The sequence below is a fragment of the Cibotium barometz genome, chromosome 5, assembly GCF_041138505.1.
Source record: "Cibotium barometz isolate CiBa-2024 chromosome 5, ASM4113850v1, whole genome shotgun sequence".
Taxonomy (NCBI): domain Eukaryota; kingdom Viridiplantae; phylum Streptophyta; class Polypodiopsida; order Cyatheales; family Cibotiaceae; genus Cibotium; species Cibotium barometz.
In genome coordinates this window covers 6,291,993-6,308,831 of record NC_141050.1, presented here as the reverse complement: position 1 = coordinate 6,308,831, position 16,839 = coordinate 6,291,993, and the positions used below count along the sequence as shown (strand labels likewise).

Sequence of the window (16,839 nt, the reverse complement as noted above, 5' to 3'; positions counted from 1 at the left end):
GGTTACCACTCAATGTGAGACTTCAATATGTCTACACGAATGCTCAAGGAGCTGAGATCTTTAGGGATCCACAACAACGGTATCTTGTTAAGATTGCGGACTTTTTCTCAGAGCTTGACAGAGCACCTCTAGTCAATGACCAGGGTAACATGTACATGGGTGGAGATGGTGTTCGCTCTACGAAGTCACCTATCATCTAGAGAATGTAGACAAATTAGAGGGGCTCTCTAAGAGTGAGTTCCTAGACTTATCAAAGCCTTCCAGAGCAAGGGAGTCTAGAGATAATTGGCTCATTGAGCCGGACATGCTTGGACCATCGAATGCCCAGTCCTCAAAGCCATCTATAGATGATTTACTTTTTGTACATCTAAATTTGGAAAGGGACAGGAAAGGCAAGAGCAAAATGGATGAGGGGGCTGAGAACTAATGGGAGTTTGTACGACAAATTTCAATGACAAAGGTCTTTCAGGATGACCCACTTCAGGAGGTCTATAAGGACTCTTTAGAAGGATATTATGCCATAACTAGATTGCCAGAGCTAAATCTTCCTCTAGCACTGGTGGTGGTAGTTCATTAGGAAGTGAATGGGGTCTTCTTGGGCCCTTTAATTTGCCCAAGCCTAATCAAGGTGATTAAGGAATAGCCAAATGGGGGGTTGCCATGTGGACTGAAATGTTGGGTTTGTAAGAGAGGTGTAAGAGTGGTCAAAGGGTGCACTTTTTCCCCCAAAAAGGGGGGGAGGCAATTTTACAATTTTCGGACCTCCATAACTTCTACATACAAGCTCCGATTTGAGCGGAGATTATAGATCCGTGATCTACGCATCAAGAGCTTTCCATAGATATGTTACATGATATGGTTTTGTCCGCTAGATTTTAAATTCCATTTTCCTCCCAAAATTCAAATTCGAATAAAGTAGCCGTTTTGAAGCTTCTAATTAGAAAACGTTTCTTCTTAAGAGAAAAGGTTTGACTCCTTAAACTACCAAATAAAAGGGCCCAAGAAGCCTTCCATTGAGGTCCTAATGGAGAAGCTTGCAGGATACAAGAACCGAATCAGTAAATGGGCCAATGAATACCGAACCGTAGATTGCAAGGAAATTCGTGAGCTCACGTGGAGAGGACAACCATTATTCATGGAAGTGTTCTCAACTAATACAGCTAAACCAGGAGGAGAGATAGCCTTTCTTAGAGAAACTGTTGCTCCTCCCCTACGAGAGTTCACTAGAGAAGGACCCTCAATATCAAAGTGGACCACTGCAAGTAGGAAAGCACCTCCTAAAATGCGGGTAACAAGATCTTTGGAGGGGGTTGGTGAGGTAGGTAATAGGGGATCCACACTGATTTGGGATGCATATGGACCATCTTACCAAAGAGAGGAACCACTGAGAGTGAGAGGCCGTAGGTCCGATGATGAGTATTCAAGACGAGTAAGGCCATCAACTCTTCAGAAACTGGTAAAGAAGTACGAAGGGTCGGGAGATCCATATGACCATGTAGCAGCATTTAGGCAAGCATTTTGAGCTGAGCAAGTGACTAACAAGCATACGCAAATTGAAGGATTTGGGCTCACTCTTGAGGGAACTGCCCTTGCTTGGTTTCAGGCACTAGAGGCTTCAGACAAATCTTCTTTATGAGTTTTGGAAGAGAGATTCATTGCTCTTTTTTCCTTGATGGGGATTCAGCATGACATAGTAGCAAACATCTACTCTTTCAAGTAAGGCGAGACTGAGAGTGTTAGAGACTGTGTAAATAGGATGAAGCAGTACATTAATCGTTGCCCAAAAGATGAGAAGCCCACCCAAAGTGGATTAATTTCTCTCTTCTTAAAAGGACTCAAAAATTCAACACTGCACACACATCTCTATGCAAAGAAGCATACAAATTTCAATGAGTGTTGCCATGATGCTATGGATTTCACAGATAACTTCAAATTCCAAGATGGTACTCGCCTTGAGGTGCAACCTAGAGATCAGTGGGGTGATGACCAATGTTCAGGGTCTAGCGCACTAGTAAATCCAGACCAGATAGCTAACCTAGTGCTAAGGACATTGGGACAAATCTATCGCCCACCAATGCAGCCACAAGAATAGCAGTGAATGAGGAGTGTACTACCTACATGTCCTCATCTTTGTGGAGCATGTGGCGGTAACCATAAAACCGAAGAATGTAATACCTTTTCTCCTCTAGTCATAAACCAACCCACAAAGAAGTGGTGCCAGGCCTGTGCTTGGAACTTTACCCACACCACACAGGAATGTACTCGCATTGCAAGAATGAGACAAGAGCGTGAGCAGCAAAGGGGTGCAGTGGCTCCACAAATGCATCAACAGTATACTAATTTTGAACGTAAGCCACCAATGGCACAAGAGCAAGCACGACCTGTACTTGGAGCTCAACCTCCTGCTCCTGGGACTGCTCCTGTGAGGTTTGTTGACTATGACAATTCAAATATATGTAGAGACTTTGTAAACCCAAGCTATGTGGAGGAGGAATATGCATCATATTCATCCAAGGAAAATCTCTTTGAAAGTCCCGCATATCCAAGCCAAGCACTGGGGAGCCTCAACCGGGGGAACAAAATTCTTTGATGTTGCTAGGCGGCTACCAGCCTAGGACTCCAAGCCCCTCAGGTCAATGGCAGCAAAGGAAAGTAGAAGCCAAACTAATGGGCCCCTGTTATGAGTGCGGAGAAGCCCATTGGGCTCGTGATTGTCCACATCGCCAAAGGCAAGCAGCTCGATCCAATACAACAGTACCACAGTTTCCACCAATTGAAAGATATTGTCTAGGGTGTTGTATAGAACACTTTCCAAAGGATTGTTTGCTGAAACCACATGAGGAAGGCACCTCTCAGCCAAAGGTCTCACTCAACTTTGTAGAGGTAGTTCCATCTCCACCTTCATCAGAGAATGAGGATGTCGTGTCACTTAGAGTCATGACTAGATCACAGACACGAAATGCTGAAATGCAGACTGATGAGACACCTCGAACTAGGGATGCAAAGGCAAATCTAGTGGACAAGACTCTACATTCCAATAGAAAAAGGACCACTAGGAGGAAAAAGCACCGCAACAAGCAAACTAAGAGTGCATCCACTAGCTCTCAAGAAGTCTCTAAACAAAACATGAAGGATCAAGCTTTTACATCCCAAGAAGTGCATGAGGAGCATCAACCTCAACCTGGGCGGCCTAGCACTAAACAAGATGAGGCTATTACAATCGAGGATAGTTCAGGGGATTCTGTTTTTGTGGATAAGGTGAACGAGACTCTAGATGCCATCATTGATACTCATAGAAGTCACATTCCAGCTTTATCTGAGCTACCCAAGAAGCTTCAAGAATACCCAAACCCTTGTGAGTGAGGAGAAGATCAATCTAGCTGGCAACTCATTAGGGAAGCTCAATCAATACTTGAGGGTCCACCTCCACCTATCCCTCGGGGCCCCACTTCTCTTAAGCCAACATTAGAAACCATACCAGAAGTGTCGTCAAGTTGGGAAATGAAAAGTGAGCTGATCTCACATAGCGAGAAGTCTGCACCAATTGACACCCCATTGAAAGAAATTCTGCCACCACCTAGTCTTGCCTTCCCATGCAATGATGAAGTTATTGATGCTAACGAGGACATGGCAAATGAGATGTGGGAAGCATTTCATGAGAAAGTTAATGAGAATATGTCCTCTATTATTTCACCTCCATTCTCTGAAGTGGATTTTACCAGGGGCACAGAAAACAACTTAAGACGCCCAAGCATCCAGGAGGAAGTACAAACAATTGTTTCTCCTAGAAGTAAGCATACAATGAAAACCTTACCATCTTATTTGGGAGAATATGAGAACTGTTCTTAAACCTTGAGGATACCCTCCATGCATAGAAGGCTAATAAAGGAGATGGATATGGGTATCGTCCAAGCTATTTTGTCAGCACCACTGGCTTGTACCTTACCTTTGCTTGATTTGATAAAGCTTCGACCAAAGTTGTGGAATGATATTGCCACATGTTTGTCAGAGCAGGTATTGCTACAAAAGGGTCACCATCAATGTACTATACACCCTGAGACAAAGCATGTTATGCCAGTTCCTATCAACAAAGTAGGAAAATTTTGTGAGGACGATCAAGGAAATGCTACCCTCCCATTAGAAGTGCGAAAAGTAGCTTCAACTGCAATACTTGATAGTGGTGCAGGAGTGGGCATTGTGACAAGGTCCATTTGGGAAAAGTGGGGCAAACCAGCTATTAGGAGTACCAGGATGCGCTTGCAGCTACCTAGCAGATGGAAGCTTAGAACATCCCATTGGGCTGCTAGAGAACATATTGGTCACCACATGTGGGATTGAATATGAGCACACATTTGCAGTAGTGGATTTTTGAAAGCATCCAAACTATGAAGTGATATTGGGTAGACCATTCATGCGACAATTTCAAATGATTCAAGATTGGGGATACAATTATTTATACCTTCGACATGATTCTGTCATTACAAGGGTCAACCTAAAGAATCACTCATATCGTGATGTAACGCGGTCTCCAATAGATGAGTTTGATTCTGCTTCATTTGAGGGCTCAAGAGTTACATTGTCAGATGGGCGAGAAGATCTGTGGATGTGTGGAGCCTCATGTAAGGATTTCAACACTGAGAGACTTAAGGGTAATCAAAGTGCAACATTATCGACATGTGCTTTACCTAAGCCAATTCAATTTTGTAACTCAGATGGATATGACATTATTCCTATACGAATGGTACAACCACGTGACCTTCTAGATGATTTGTACTATGGGGATGCATCCACAGCACTGCATGTAGAGGAAGTCTCAGTGGAGGATTTAACACTCGAATCTGCTCTATGATGCTGATAAGGAAGATGGATGGGACTCTGATTTTTATGATGATGATGTGATAATCCCCGAGGAAGAGTTAGGAAAGGCACGCCTACTCTTGAGAGGAAGGGAGGTTCAAGTAGAGATCCCTCGAAGCCGACCTAAACGTAAATGTTGTAAGAGTCATAAGAGAATCCGTAAACAAGATGAGAGGGAACGATGTGAGAGAATACAAAAAGAAGACGAGGAGTTTAAGAATGAACACTCTTGACCACCACCTCACTTCTCAGGAAAGAATGGATATCTATACTATGTCCAAGCACAAGATAGTATCAAAGACCAAGTAAAATGATCAGATGGATTCCAACCAGGAGAAAAGCTAAAAAGTGTTAGCAAAAATTACAAAAAAACAAAGAGACCAAAACAAAAACTCAAGTCTCAAATCAAAAGAGAGTGTCGGAAGTGCAAAGATAAAGGTTGAACGAAAAACTCTCATGCAAGATTGCAAAAGAGAGCTCCAAACCGCATGGTCTTCAATTAGTGATGACTCAAGTGGACAAGAAGAAGGTCTCAATGTTTCCCCCAACTTCACATAGTACACTCTTCAAGATCGGAAGATTGTTCTTCACAACCCATGGGACAAAAGCCAAGCATGCCAGGGGTTTCATATGATGGTCCCGAAGATGCAAAAAAATTTGATATCGCTGAGCCAGGAAAAGAGCCTCGCTATGTGTGAATTGCCACAGACTTGCCCTTAGATGAGGAGAAGTTATTAATTCAAACAATAAAGGAGTATCGCAATGTTTTTGCTTGGAGTTGTAAAGACCTCAAAGGAGTTGATCTAGGCATATGATGCAAAGCCTTCCAAGCAACGTCCTTATACTTACAATGAGAATTTTGCACGAAAGATAAAAGAAGAAATAGAAAAGCTCTTAGAGGAAAAATTTATCTATAAGATTGAACACACTGAATGGGTCTCCCCTATTGTAGTGGTGCCCAAGAAAAATGGAAAACTTTGAGTATGTGTAAACCTCAAGAAGGTAAATGCAGCTACTGTACGTGATCATTACCCACTTGCAATCATGGATCATGTTTTGGAATGTGTTGCAGGGAAAAAGGCATATAGTTTCTTGGATGGATTCTCCGGTTACAATCAAGTGTCAATTGATCCGAAGGATCAACACAAGACAGCCTTTGCTACTGAAGATGGCATCTTTGCCTATCATGTTATGCCATTTGGTCTAACAAATGCACCTGCAACCTTTCAGTGGTTAATGAGTCATGTATTCAAGGAGTACCTTAGGCTATTTCTTGAGATCTTCATGGATGATTTATGTGTTCACTCACAAGAGCATGATGATCATATAGAACACCTTAGACTTGTGTTTCAAAAGTGTCAAGTTTATCATATATGCTTGAATCCTGATAAGTGCAAATTCATGGTAAGACAAGGGAAAATTTTGGGCCATATTGTTTCTCGCAATGGCATTTCAATAGATATGGATAAAATTGATGTCATTGTCTCATTACCTCGGCCTATCAACCCTAAAGGGGTACAAATATTCATGGGACATTGTGGCTATTATCGTTGATTCATCTACATGTACGCTGTCCTAGCCAGACCATTATATGCTCTTCTTGTAAAGTTTAATTGGACTGACGATTGTGAGGAATCCTTTGAAAAGTTGAAGAAAGCATTAGCGTCTGCACCCATCTTACGAGCACGAGATTGGAACCAAATCTTTCATGTCCATATTGATGCTTCAAACTTTGCAATTGGATGTATTTTGGCTCAATCGAGAGAACATAATAAGAATTTCCCAATCTCATATGCTAGTCAACAGTTAAACAATGCTGAGAAGAATTATACCACAATAGAAAGGGAAGGTTTGTCCATGATATATGTAGTGAAAAAGTTTCGCCATTACCTTTTGGTTGGCAAACAAACTTATATTTTTTGTGGACCATCAAGCATTGCTATATTTGGTGAATAAGCCTTGTGCAACTGCAAGGATTGTGAGGTGGTTTGCCATCTTTCTTGAGTTTGATTTTGAAGTGCAGTTTGAAAAGGAACAAGTCATCTTAAGGCAGATCATTTGTCTCGAATCACCTCTGGAGAAGCTTCTGTGGGTGTGGATGATGATATGTTAGATTCAACACTTTTCCTTGTAGAGACAGCTCCTAATTGGTCTAAACCCATCTTAGAAATTTTGACAAGTGGGCAGATACAACTAGCGGTCCTAATGTGGACCTATGGCGACCATTCAAGTTAATCTCAGGGAGATTATATCGTCAGGGTAATGATGGAGTGTTGCGGCTTATACCTAACCCTAACCAATATGAGGAGATCTTGGAATGGGCACATGAAGGTATTGGTGGAATCCATGCATCGAGTACTACTTGTGTGCGACGTATAACTCAGGATGGACAATGGTGGCCTACCATGCATGCGGATGCTGAAAAATTTGTTCGTAATTGTGCTTCATGTCAAATTCACCAATTCATAATGTCACATTATTTCAAATTTCAACTACACCAAGTTGGAGTAAGTATATTGTGGACTATCTTCAGCATGGTCATACTGATCGAACAATTCCTAAATATCGAAAGCATGCTATTGAAGTTGAACCAACTATATGCTGATAGAGGGCCAACTCTACAAGAGGGGCAAGGATGGCAACTTGTGCATGTGTGTATGTGAAGCTGTCTACTTGAAAATCTTGACTCATGCACATGCAGGTGTTGGGGGTGGACACTTTTCGGGCAATACCACAGCTAAGTTGATTAGGTGGTCTGGGCTTTGGTGGCCAACCTTACAAATGGATGCCAAAGAATATGTAAAACATTGTGACGATTGTCAAAGGGCCAAACCTCCCATCACAAAGGACAATATGTCATTGCGGCCTATGTTAAGCACACGTGCTTTTGCCAAATGGGGTATTGATTTTGTCAGTCGTCTCATTAAACCTCCAGCTCGTCACACGCATGCCGAATATATTATAGTCGCAACTGACTATTTGACCAAATGGGTAGAGGCAAAGGGGCTACAGTCAAAAATGATGCCAGAACCACAGCCAAGTTCTTGTATGAGGACGTGTTTACACGCTATGGCTTACCTATTGAAATTGTTAGTGATCAAGGTGTGCACTTTGTGAATGAGGTCATAGAGTTTTTACTTCAAGAATTTCTGGTAATTCACAAGCATTTTGCACCATATCATCCCTAGACCAATGGTCAAGCTGAGAGTACTAACAAGATTCTTTGCACAGCACTCACAAAGATTGTTGAGGGACATAGGACTGATTGGGAGCAAAAGTTACACTCAATTCTTTGGGCATATAGAATAGCCTATAAACATCTGTGGGCAGCACAACCCCATTTTGAGCTTGCTTTTGGGCTAGATGAAATTCTTCCCATTGAATTTCTTGTACCTACTCTACAAGTTGCTAAACAATTAACTTGGACTGGACTGTTCATGAGCTTTATCAACGCATTGATGAATTGGAAAAGCTTGATGAGACCCGCTTATTGGCGGTAATGGGGATGTATGCCGAGAAGAGGAGACAAAAGCAATGGTATGATCGAAATGTAACAACTGGTGCCGATTCAAAAAAGGGGACCTTGTGCTCTTGTACACACTTAAGAAGCATAAGCGAAAGCTCAAGAAACGTGGCCTAAGACCATTTGTGATTAATGAGCTTACTCCTAGTGGTGTAGTGTGTTTAGAGACACTAGAAGTTGAGCAAATGCCTAACCTCATTAATGGAAGTTGTCTCAAGAAATACAATGAACCATTAATTGAAGCCATGCTTCAACAAATGCATGCTGCACACACATGGAAAGAAGCACATGACCTACTTAAACGTCAGGCTTAAGAAGAAGCTAAATCTAGAGTTGCAAAAGCCAAAGAGCGTCGCAAGGCTTCTGTGTTGACCTTACAGTTGGCTACTGATGAACAATATGTCGATCCTTTCAATATTCACGTGTGTCTTCATCTTCATTAGACTACCTACTTTGTCTCTGCCTTAATTGACTCTGGTGCAAATTATAATGTTCTCTCATTTGACACATGGGTAGCCTTGGGACAACCAACACGTGCACATTTCTATTGACTTACGAAGCTTCTCGGGTGAAGATAACCCTATAGAGGAAAAATGTGTCATTATGATATCCATTCAGGATCACCAGATGTCAGTTCCCTTTTATGTGGCTAGTAAGTACAAGGCAGTGGTAGAGGTTGTTCTTGGTCGATCATGATTAAGTGCTACCAATTGTTCATTAGATTGGAAGAATAGACAATACAAATTGCAAATTGATTCTGATTGCATCTTGGGATTTGCTGCTCCACGAGTTTTATCATGTCAAAAGGGTGGTAGTTCTACCTTACACAACCCAATTTCAACATCTGCTCTTCAAGCTCCAACACAAATGATGTGGATAATCGATGAGTCCTCAAATGAGGGCCATGGCTGGCATGTTCCCACTACTCTAGTCACTGGTCAAAGAAGGCCAGGCAAGAAGGAATTGTCAATTTGGCTACCCAAAGATGCGTATAAACTTGTACCATCTAGCCTAGTTGCTAAACCTCCTAAAAAGTATATCTTTTCCAAGCCTAAACCTCAGATTGTTACTCATTAGGTCCCAAAGCATGTTCTTAAAGCACAAGGCTATTATGAGGGTGCAACAGCACTTTGGCTTCCCAAATGCCATGGTTTTCTAGAGCCAGACGAGTGTATCAATAAGATTCCAAAAGCCACTCTTGGTTTTTCATATCAGTGGGTGTGCAAAGAAAATCAACACAACCTCTTCAAGATAGGATAGGTGGTTGTAATAGAACCTACAAATCTACTTGTGTTGACCTTCCCCAACCATGTATTGAATCACCAGTTGTCCCAACTTCTCCTTGTTACACACTTCCACCATCAACTTGTGTGCCTAAGACAAATACAACTTTACATGAGTCTCCTTTGAGCATAGATTCTAGCACTTCACTGCCTAAATCCTCTTATCTTGCTCAAATTCCTCGACAATTACTATCCTTCCGACCTCTTAAGAAGGACGTACCCAGAACCAAAGCTAAGGCATTAACACTATAATTGAAGCTCTTTGGTAGATCAGTGTTTGAATAGTCTCACTTTTACTAATGTGGTTCCTTATGTCTTTACAGGATTGTGTTCTTTTTGAGATGATCTTATCTACATTGTTTTTGATAGAGATTGTAATGATGGATATGAGTGTATAAAGTTTGAAGTTTCTAAATTTCATTGTTCTACGCCCAGATACCTCTTGATGGATACTTGGCGAGATACATGTCCACCATGCATTGACCCTGATAGTACTCAACCTAAACATCATGGGGGTTATAGTGCTCCTCCTTTTCAAACTCATTCTAGGTAATTTTATGCTCCCTTAGGTGAAATTTGCTATGGGCATCACTTTGTCACTTTATTCTATCAATAGCATCATCCATTTCCACATTGTCAAGAGTGTGCACGACTCATATTAGGGGAAGCTTCACACATTTGTTGGCTATGCCGCTCTTACTTTTGTTGATATGGCACGGGCTTGATGAAACAAATTGTGGGAATTACACCCCAACGCCATAACCTTCTTGACGTGAGAGTACCAGACCAAGGACCAAATCAACGTAGATTACCTGAGGAGGTTCAAGCAGCACAACAATGGAGGGATACATGCATAAATGACTTGTAACCACCTATCTTGCAAGCCCTTTTTCCCCTAGCCTCAACATGTCAATTTTGGATCACTATGAGCACCTATATTGAGCAATTCCAAAATCGGAATTGTCTGCTTAACCTTCCCATAGAATCAATGCCATATTTTAGCGAGGAAGCACTCCTTCCTCTACCACCTTCTCTAGTCGCCGGCTTTTGTACAGGGTTGTCCTTACATCCTGAAGTGATTGATACCATCTTTCCAGTAGAAGTGGACACGGATCCACTGCCAGTGCAAGGGTAAGCTCATCAACTCCACAATAAGATCAACAAGCCAAGGCACTTTTCTCCCACTAGGTTTTTCCCCTCGGCTATATTCGCGGTGATTGGTACCAATAACAAATTTTATTCTTTTCTTTTCTTTTCTTGTTTGTTAATAAGACATTTTGCAGAGATCTCAGCTAAATAAGAGCATACAAACACACTCCAACAGTCCACCTACGGTGCACACAAATTAGGAAGGGGAGAGACATGCAATGCCTACAAAGAGCAAAGAGAAGCACTCTGCACATCAGCAATGCATCAAGACAAACGCAAAACATTAACAAGCACTACAACAGGTGTATTCAAATCATAATCTTTTGTTCTTTATGTGCTTTTCACTTTTGCATATATTGTTTGCATGTTCACACACAGTTGGCTGGTTTAAGTTTTAAATTAGTTGTTACTATGTGGTGAGTGATTTCTAGATTCTTAGAAGGTATTTCTATTTGAAGACGGTGTAAGATATATGCCAACGGAGTATGCCAAGTTCTTATGCTCTCAAAGTATATTAGTTATCCCTAGTGGTAGCTACCTCTTAGGTATGGGCTAGGTGCTACGATTAATTAAAAAATTTTACGAAACACATGCCCTAAAAAATATATAGAAGTGACTTCAGACATGACGTGTCTACGGCCATGTGGAATGCTTGGTAGGACCTTGGGGCCGATGCCTTGGTTTCCATGGAGTGAACACTGACGTCTAAAAGATTAAGAAGAAGACCTACAAGGACTCTATCGCCTTGATAGATGCTGGTAGGACTCTTGGGTACATTATGGGCCCTCGAGACCAATGCCCTCATCTTCATGGGGTACTCCTTATGTCAAAAAGAAAGAAAAGGGTCTGTCGCCCTTGAGATACTTAGCGGCCTTTAGATTCTCTTGGTGGAGGTCTCTTGGCCATTGCTTGGGTCTCATTGGGATGGAACCTTCCTCTTTATCAAGCTAAAAATAATAATTCTCTTTAATCTTCTGCTCTTTACACAAAAAAAGAAAGAAAGAAAGAAAGAAAGAAAGGTCCAATCACCATGGCTTATATTTAGGAGTAGGGTTGCCAGTTAGGAAAAACTTAAACACTTGTAGGACATTGAGACTGCGATCATAACCTACGGTGTACAAGCACACTTGCCTTTGCATCAGGGATTTAATATTCACGTGATCACAAGTTTTTTCTTGTTAATAACACATGTTTACATGATTACATGTTTACAAAATAGCAGGTTGCTGGTTACCTCGTAACCTGCCAAAATCCCACCGGGATTCGAAAAAACCCGACGGGCCCGCCGGGTATAATTAAAACCCGGTGGGAATCACCGCGGCTGTCAAAATTTCTGTTTGGAAACATATTTCTATATATATGAAGCCCGTGGGGCCCTTTGGGGATTTATTACTTGTTGACAGTATTACTTGACAGTTGTTTACACACAGGTACTGTCTTATCTACATGTGGGTAGTGTGGGTGTGTGAGTACTCGTGCGGGCAGTCGCCCATAGTCGCAGTGCGCGGCTAGATATAGGTGGTCCGCCACACGAGAGATGCGTGTGTGTGTAAGGCCATTCTTCAGAATGGTGCTTATCATGGGGCACATGGTCGGTAACGCGGCCGAGTTGTGTCCTATGGTAAGTATGGCACGCTGTAATGGTACTAGTCGGTAACGCGGCAAGCATAGTATCATTATGACGATGTCACCTTCCCTTCCCTTTATCAAATGCGGGCATATGGTCGGTAACGCAGCTAATTTATGTCTGTATCCAATTCCTATTCCCATAGATTCGGGCGGCACCTTGTTGGTAACACAGCAAAATGGTGTCGTTCGCTAGTGCATATGCTTTGATTGCATATTGCGGCATTTGATCTGTAAAACGGTCAAAAAATGTCGTAAATTTGTTTGGTTTGCCGGTAACACGGCCTGTGTTGTTTTTATTACATGTGATACATGCGATACTTGGTCGGTAACGCGGCCTGAGTATCACATGGGTCATAGTTTAAATCATATTGTCTACAAGTCTCATTTCATGAAATAGTAAAATCAAAGTAACAAAGTAATAACCGAAATAACACTAAAAAATGGATGATATTCTCTCTCTCTCTCTCTCTCTCTCTCTCTCTCTCTCTCTCTCTCTCTCTCTCTCTTTCTCTCTCTCTCTCTCTCTCACTCTCTCTCTCTCTCTCTCTCTCACTCTCTCTCTCTCTCTCTCCTACCTCTATCTTTACTTGGGTGATTATGGCTAAACGTCCATGCAAAGATGACAATGTAAACAAAACAATTCTACACACTTTTTTAGTCTATCTTGGAGAATTTATAAAACCATTTAAAATGTCATCTTTAAAAATTTTTGAACTTATTTAAAATGCGATAAAGAGATTATAAACATTGTTTTGCACTGTCTTTAAGAATTTATGAAACCATTTAGGAAACTATCTTTAAACATTGCTGAAATTATTCAAAATGCCATCTAATATAATCTCTCTTTCCATCTATTTCTCTCCTCCTTCCACTGTCTTGACTTAGGTGATTTTGGCTAGACAGTGAATATAAAACAATTTAATTGTGATGGAGTGATTTACCCACATACAAAAATATTGAAACAAGATTAGATGAACACGTAGAAACTCAAACACGTAGAATCTTAATATATCATCATAGTGAGTTATTCACATATATAAAAATTTAAACAATATTAGATGAACGTAGAGAATCTTTATATATCATCATAGTGATTTATCCACACATAAAAATTTGAAAAAATATTAGATGAACATAGAGAATCTCGATATGTATTATATGACAAGAGTACAACTTGTTCTCTGCTAACCCAACAACTATGGGTTTAGCATGAAAATACATTAGAAATCATAAAATAGAGAGCAACCTAGCTACTTTGAGTCACTATCTGAATCCACGTCAAAAAATGTGCCATGGGCATGGGCCGCAGCCTCGTGGGCCACATTATGTCCATGGGCCTGGGTTAGAGCCTAAGGCAAACTAAATCTCTACTATAGTATCCACATGTATTGCCCTAAACTATACATCCTTGGTGGTGGGGTTTAGCCTCCGAAAGCACTATCTCCGTAAAGAAAACTCTACCAGGACCCATGCCTAGAATTTCTCTCATGTCTGTTGCTCCAAAGTAATTATTTGGTCCACCCAAATGGACCCTTCACCACTAGGCCTTGCAATGCCACTGGACCCAACACCCCCGACCTACTCACATAGGTTGTATGCTTGCTCTCCTTGAGGACTCGTCCTCATTCTAGGCCCTCTTGATAGGCTCTTCAAAGCCCTTAGGGAGAGTGTCCAATCAAACCTTTCCAGCAAGTCTCTCTAGGTTAGCACAGCCTGGTGGTAGAGTGAGTGATTTATCGCATGGTGTTCACTGCCTTTCCTCTCTATCTGTGTCTTGATACTCTCTCTCTCTCTCTCATATATTTCTCTTGATCTACGTGATTGGTGGTAGCAGTTTAGTGAATATGCAACAATGGATGTTTCTTTTGTTTGATTAATGATAATTAATGTGACACACTTGTTACGGTTGTTTTACCTGTTTTAGTGTAAAGCGTAAATGGATAACATGTTGATGTATTACTTGATGTTATTTTCAATACTATTGTTTGATATTCTATTTTTGTTCTTTATCTAAAGATATTTGCTAGATTTGCGATGATGGCCACCATGCTCTCCACCGAAGAGCGAAAGATCATCCTGCGAGCCATTCGCATAGAGGCAGTTATCATAGTGTCACAATGTTCAGAAGAAGCTGTCAGAAAGACTAATGAGTCAGATATCATGAGAGACCTCGTCGTGCAGATGTGGGAAAATGCACAGCGTCGGCAACGCTGAATTGTGTGAAAGACGGAAGTTAGTCGACTTTGACTACCAGCACAGGATACACACTATCTTGGGGAGTATGTGTTTGGCATACGAGGATCTCAGAGATGTCGCACCACCTTCTGCCGACTTACGTCGTCTACAACTGTGGGACGCAACATGGAATGAGCAGAAGGTGAAGAGCAAACGTATGAAAGTTCTTTCTGCAGACACACTTCCCAAAAGAGTCTGCATCGCCCAAGATATAGCCGCTGCATCGTCCGGACAACCGGATGTGACAGGGATGGGCGCAATCATGCGTACCATTTTCAACGAGCGATGTGCACGAGGCCTTGATCGAGGGGCAAACAATAGGGTCAGGAGCTTTTGGCACACTGGAAGGAGTATAAGGTCCAGGGCATCTCATTTCTTCCAGAGCACGTTACTTTTTGCGGGACAAGGGAGAAGGTAGCTCAAGATTTGAGAGCTTTCAGGCTGAGCAGGGCATGCAGGTTCTACACCGTCCATCGTGCGATGCATAGCCTTCACCCAGGAATCACCATGGATCACTATTTTTCCGTTATATAACGGCGGCTCGTTGGGTGACACGCTCTTGAAGGTGTCTTTTAGACACAGTGAGTTTACCAGAATGATGTATCGCTTGGATCAGGGATGGAAAAAGCCCCCACCTACTGACATACAATTAAGCCAAGTGCAGCTCGCTCAGAAAAAGGAGGTGGTTTTGAATATGCCTCACATTATGCATGCCCTGGCGGCCTAGCAGCTGCACACATGGCTAGCATCATTCACACTGACCTACATCCCTGCAATGTTGTGCTAGATTTTACAAAGCATTTAAAAGCACGCATTGGTATCATTGACTGGGGCCTTCTGCTGAGAGCGCCCAAAAAGCGAGTATCGCTCAATTTTGTATTCGAAGCCAGTAAAAATCCAGAAAAGGTGGCAGAGGCTCAAGCTTATGCCAACAGGGAGCGGAACAAGCGACCATGGATAGCTCCAGAGATTTTTTATCCTCTCTTGGAAGATGCATACACTCCTGCGAGCGATGTTTTCGCCTTGGGATATTTATTAAAGGTGTTATATGACTTTTGGTGGAGGAAAGTGCAGAAGTTGTGGATGGGCGGCATTACTCACGACAAAGCCACCATGGACGCAATTATATATAAAGTCAAAAATTGGATGTGCTTGCCTAATCGTGATGAGAGAAAATCTCTCTTGCAAGTAGCAGAACTTTTTAGATCACTTAAGACTGAACCAGCAAACAAGGGCGCAATGTCTGCTGGTGGAGCTTTCTGTATCTTTTAATCCTATTATGTAATTGAACATGGTGTCCGCCTTACTTTGAAGAATGACCAATGTTTTCTAGTGTGTGCAATGTTTTGAAGTATTTTTATGTTAAGTGCATACTTTTCGAGTCTTTGCATTTCATCTTTCATCCTGTGGTGTTTAAAATTAAGTTTTTGAGGATAGTGAATAATTTGTCGTACGTTTTGTTTTATAGTTCATTAAAAGCCTAAAGTCATCTTTATTTGTCCTCTATTCGTGCAGACATGGGAGACACACAAGCGAACGAGCGCCACGAGCTAGCTAAGAAGTCGTACGAGCGCATGAAATCCCTTGCACATGGATTGAATGCTTGTGAAGCGACTAGAACGGCGTGCCGGTTGTCAAAATGGGCAAACCCTTCTTTATGCCCAATGGAAAGACATCAACAAACAAATAACCATAGATATGATTAAACAGATATGGCCATGCCCAGATGGCGAGATCAAGAAGGGAAGGTGGAAGGTGTCGCGATGCAATCAAGACGACATCAAAAATAATGCCGAGTATACGGTCATCCTCTCCACAATGCAGACGCTCCACTGTATTTTGCCAAGATGCTGTATGCCCAGTTTGTCCTGCAAACGCCTGTGGACTTCTCTTGTAGAGAGGTTGTTGAAATTTGAGCATAATGATGAGCTATGGTGGATCATACACTAGAATCAACATGATTAACAAAGCGATTAAGAAATGATTAAGACGTAATTAGTGAATAATTAGCACATAGATTAATGTAGGCATGGATACTCAAAAACCAGCAAATTCTCATTAGGGCTATGCCTCAATTTATAGAGTTTACATCAAGCATCAAATCCCATTGATTTCTCCATGATTCACTCCCAGAATATCTCCACCTCTTGCCTGATTCTCTCC

The 16,839-nt window shown here is 41.7% G+C and overlaps 1 pseudogene; it reads left to right on the top strand.

Moving 5' to 3' along the window:
* Positions 1 to 14,487: 14,487 nt before the first annotated feature.
* LOC147637992 (uncharacterized) lies at positions 14,488 to 15,403 on the top strand (annotated as a pseudogene).
* Positions 15,404 to 16,839: the final 1,436 nt, after the last annotated feature.